This window comes from Schistocerca piceifrons, chromosome X, assembly GCF_021461385.2.
Source record: "Schistocerca piceifrons isolate TAMUIC-IGC-003096 chromosome X, iqSchPice1.1, whole genome shotgun sequence".
Classification (NCBI taxonomy): domain Eukaryota; kingdom Metazoa; phylum Arthropoda; class Insecta; order Orthoptera; family Acrididae; genus Schistocerca; species Schistocerca piceifrons.
In genome coordinates this window covers 209,166,011-209,171,273 of record NC_060149.1, presented here as the reverse complement: position 1 = coordinate 209,171,273, position 5,263 = coordinate 209,166,011, and the positions used below count along the sequence as shown (strand labels likewise).

General features: G+C 39.2%; 1 pseudogene; it reads left to right on the top strand.

The window, feature by feature from the left end:
• Window positions 1-3,317: 3,317 nt before the first annotated feature.
• LOC124723430 lies at window positions 3,318-3,435 on the top strand (annotated as a pseudogene).
• The last annotated feature ends 1,828 nt before the right edge of the window (window positions 3,436-5,263 follow it).

The window sequence follows — 5,263 nt, the reverse complement described above, 5'->3', positions numbered from 1 at the left end:
TATTTAGCTATTAAGATCTACGCGAGGTGGCGCAGTGGTTAGCACACTGGACTCACATTCGGGAGGACGACGGTTCAATCCCGTCTCCAGCCATCCTGATTTAGGTTTTCCGTGATTTCCCTAAATCGTTTCAGGCAAATGCCGCGATGGTTCCTTTGAAAGGGCACGGCCGATTTCCTTCCCCATCCTTCCGTAATCCGAGCTTGTGCTCCGTCTCTAATGACCTCGTTGTCGACGGGACGTTAAAAAACACTAACCTAACCTATTAAGATCTACCTTTATTTTAACTCCTTTAAGTGTAATTTTGTCTATGCCTATTAATGTGAATTTTGTGTTATCCTATATCTCCTTTTGCTATGGGTTTTTTTGTGTTCTTTTGTATAATTTGTAATAATCTGAAATGTCTTACATCCATGCAAATGTCTTGTTGTATGAGATCTAAATAAATAAATAAATAAATAGAAGATGATGAGCAAGATTGGGAAGATAGAAACTGATGGAGATAGATATGTGGGATGCAGCAACAGCTGTAGGAACAGCACAGGAGAGAGAGAGAGAGAGTTTGCAAGTATAGGTCTGAGGTGCAGATTACAAAAATGCACAAACTAAGTGCCATTGTTACACTGTAAGCTACGATCATCTGCTTTCCACTAATGATTGACGATAGCTAAGATGATATCATGGCTTAGTGCCTTAAGCAGTGAATCAAAAGTGATCATAAACATTTCTGTGTTAGCAAATTTCCTGCGTGTGCTGGGGTCAATGCTGGCCGTATCAGTGGTCAAGTGATGATGCCGCTGGTGCAAACTATAGGGGAAACATATAGACATTCTGCCTGGATGGAGAAATCAGTCTAATAGTTGCATCTTTCTGTGACACATCTACCTTAACTGTTAATGTGCCCATTTATAGTGTTGCCAAATTCAGAGCTAGTCACATTACTCTCACTGTCAACGTAATTCTGTGGTAACTAATCATATGAATATTATGAGCATGGTTCTTAACCATTACAAATGCAAAAGGAGGTGCTCAGACATTACATCAGAGGAGACAAATGCAGCTGCAATCATAATCAGTGTGACTGAATCAGTGGTGGCAATTGATGGTAATATTGCCACAAGCATGGTGTGAGAAAGTTTAATCAAATCAAATCATTGCTGGTTTTCGATTTATTACAAATCCATCTTCAGTTAGTCCTCACAGATTTTCTTCCCAGTGCATAGACTTTGTTGAAGAATATGAATATGCAGAAGAAACATTATGGATAATGTAGAACCTGACAAATTTGCAAGGAAGTGAGGGAAGCCAACTTGTCCGTTTATCAGTCAAGTCCACTGAACAGGAAGAAGTAAGCTGTTATTCCACTAGGCAGGGAGTCATGGCGTAATCCAAACTACTAGGAGGCTGTTGTGTGTGAAATATGTGTAGGTCAACTGCAGATGCTGTAATTTCTTGAGCTATGAAGTGTCCAGAGCAGAGCTTTGGCATGCGCTCTGTACCAACCCAGGTGGCAGTGTGGGAAATTCTGGCGACTGTTGCTCCACAGGTTATAGAAGCTGAACTCAAATCCTCTGGAAACTGAAGCAATGCATAAATGAATATCAGGAAACCGAGCCTATTGACAGAAACTCCATAACAGAGATCATATAATGATCAGAAAAAACTAAGTGAGAAAATTGCATGCCAGGATTCAGGAGAAACAGATTATTTAGCTTCAATACAGTTCACAAATGGTATTGTATGGTGCATGGTAGAGAAAAAGGAGAAAGACAAGTGCTCTAACCTTCACGTGCTTGATGATCATGTAGCTGAAAATTTCATAGGCGAGAACTAGGCACAAATGTTGATGACAGGGACATTCGTACTTAGGGTGTGGAAAATACCTGGGAAAAAGTTCTGGGATAGTACAGAGTGGCTGGCTATATGTATTTCAGTAGTATATACAAAGTCTATCTTTTTATGTTGTTAATATGAATGTGGATGACACCTTTTTGATTCACCAATCATAAATTACCATCCTCATACGATTAAATCCAGGGTATACAACGAGTTATGACGTAAAGCAACAAAATATTCATACTTGTTTAATGTTCGATTGAAACTGGAAACTAAAAATGTGATATAGGAAAAAAAGTCGCAATGATTGAGAAAATCTTGCAGAACAGAAATGTTCCATTAACACCTCTGGAAGCAGAGGAACAGGTAACAAACTTTGATACGGATTATTCAACTTTGATGCTATCTATTATACTTGATTTGCTTTGAAAACTTCACATTTCGTGTTAATGGATTTATTGCATTACTTTCAAGATTTCTACTTTTTAGTGTTTACTGGTATATCTGAAGTTGAACAAAATGTCTTTTGAAAGCCATATTTTTCTGGATTAGTTAGGTGAAGTGTAGGTATGTCACAGGATGAATACACAATTAGACGAATGTGGGAAACTTCCCAAAACAATATCGGAATAGGCCAGCAGAATCAACGTGTAGTAGCCTAGAACTGCACCAAGCTAATCCTTGTTCCTCCAGTTTGTCACATTATTGTGCAGCAAGCCGACTGGAACACAGTATTCGTAGCTCTGTGACTGCAACTGGCGCTGTATTGTACCCATAAACTTTGAGATGGTTCCAGTCCTTGAGTGCACATTTTTTTCGACCTTGAAATTCCACACCATTTTCCTCTCTTCTAATGCAGAATTTTTTTTCTGTTGTTTGGTACTGAAGTAGGTGTGTGCATCTACAATATAACACTGCTGTGTTCTTTCCAGTGTACTAGAATAGCTCTGACATGTAAAAGTGAATGCAGAATCTACAAGCCATCAGGAGTTTTTCCTGAGATAAATGGCAAACTACTGTTGTGATTCCTCCATGCATCAAGGAGAGGGGCAGCCTTATGGGAAATGAGGACACATTGGCTCATACACTAACGCCATGGTTATAGCCAATGGTGGGAATCGCCGACGGATCTGTGTGCCAGGATGTTAGGACGGTTCCTTTTTATGCAGCTTAGTAAGGGTTGAATGAGGAAGCGAGAGATTGAAGGCATTATTTCTTCACGGTAGTGTAAAAGGTTCATATCCATTTGGCCTGCAAATCAGCGCTGAAACCACAACTGCACCAACCAAGGAATGGGCATAGTTTTCCTTGAACAGAGTGACAACTAACAAAACCTAAGATACATAGTGACTGTTAAAGGTACCGTACTTCTCGTCGCGGACGACAGTGTTTAATCATCAGTTCAGTGGAGTTGCTGAAATAGTAGCTAGAAATCCGAGAGAGTTCCATAATGAATAAAATGTCAGTAAGGGGATTGCAGTGGAAATTGTCTTGCCGCAGTGGATACACCGGTTCCCATCAGATCACCAAAGTTAAGCACTGTCGGGCGTGGCTGGCACTTGGATGGGTGACCATCCCTGCCACCATGCGCTGTTGCCATTTTTCAGGGTGCACTCAGCCTCGTGATGCCAATTGAGTAGCTACTCGACCGAATAGTAGCGGCTCCGGTCAAAGAAAACCACCATAATGACCGGGAGAGCAGTGTGCTGACCACACGACCCTCCTATCCGCATCCTCATCTGAGGATGACACTGTAGTCAGATGGTCCCGATGGGCCACCTGTGACCTGAAGACGGAGTGCTATATAAGGGAATTGCAGGTGGGGACAAGTGCCCTCTTGCTCCACCTTGCGAACACTTATGCTATCAGTCCATTCCTCCTTGCACGAAAGAATCACGTGGTGTTTGATTTGTAAAAATTAGTCCGTGTATGGGAGTTCAAAGTTCGTGGTATTCCACAGATATTTGCATCCCTTGTTAGTTGGTCTGCTTTGTCATTATATTCAGTGCCAGAATGTGATTTGATATGAATGAATTCTTTAATGTGACCAATCTTTTTTGCTTGATAGTATTGATCTACTAGGTTGAGGTTGTATTAGAGTTGCAAAACTTCTGTAGGTTACCGTACACTATCATAAGTACATGTATACTGCAGTAATTTTCCTTGTATCTTTGGTCAGTTAAGGTCGTACCCTCATTGCCTTATCACTAGGTGTGTTACACACCTATTGGGCATTATATAATAACAAGTGCTTTCTTTACATATGTGATCAGTGTCTTAATAAATTCCCCTAAAAACCAGATGTGGTGAACCTCTAGAAACAGTGAGAGTATATAAAGGGCTGATAAAACCTATGGGATATTTTTGTCATACATAATTATCCTCCAGTCCGTTGCTTAAAGATAAACAATATTTATTGCAAAACTGAAATTGTTGATGTTTAATTCAGATCTTATTCAAAAATTGTTAATTTGTAATGCGAAACAAAGGAATGTTGTAGTAAAATTAAAGAGAACGGTAGAGATTTATCATATAGCGGTAGAAAACGCCACTAGTACTTGCATCAAAAGTAATGGCTTTGGTTACACAAAAGTGCAGAAGTTATTTGATCAACTAATTTTAATTACTTATAAAAGACAATGGGTTTGCTTACAGAAAAGCACAGAAGTTATGCAATGAACTAATTTTTACCACTTGCAGAAGATAATTTATTGTATGTAAGGATATAAAATACACAATGGACTAACACTGAATGATGTGCAGTTAAAAATATTGCTTACAAAGGTAATTTACAGTCTATAAGGATATAAAATACACAATGGACAAACAACGACTAATGTGCAGTTCAAAATATGTGCAAAATGAACAACCAGACAAAGCAAAAAACAAAGAGAGGTCAATGGTTTCCAGTTTCTCTCTTAGATTCATTTATGTTTGTCTCTACCAGTGCTACCAATACTACAAGTAATTACACCATTCACTACGTCATTTATGTAGTATAAGCTTAGGTTATATTTTCAAGTTTCTTTGCTCCAGTGCCAGTAATTAATATATTCTAGAACACTTTGCAAGTCAGTGATTATTACTGACATGGAAATTTGGAGAGAGCTTACATATTGTACCACCCACAGAACAGCGAACATTTCAGTGATAAATGCTGAAGCATCGCATGGTAGCTGGAACACCTTTTCTTCACCAGTTTGTGGGCAGAAAAAAACGCATCCCATATAATGAATGTTCCATATCCATTTTTGAATCATCAGTATAAATTTGAATATAGCCTTCTCTGTGAGGTATGACGTAGTTGAAAACTGCCCATATCCGTTTCCACTGGTGGAACAATCAATGTATGTTACAGAGGTGATAGGCATATTGGAACATTGGAAGGACTTCAGTTCTCTGGATTTTAGTTTGCAGCTGTTTCTGT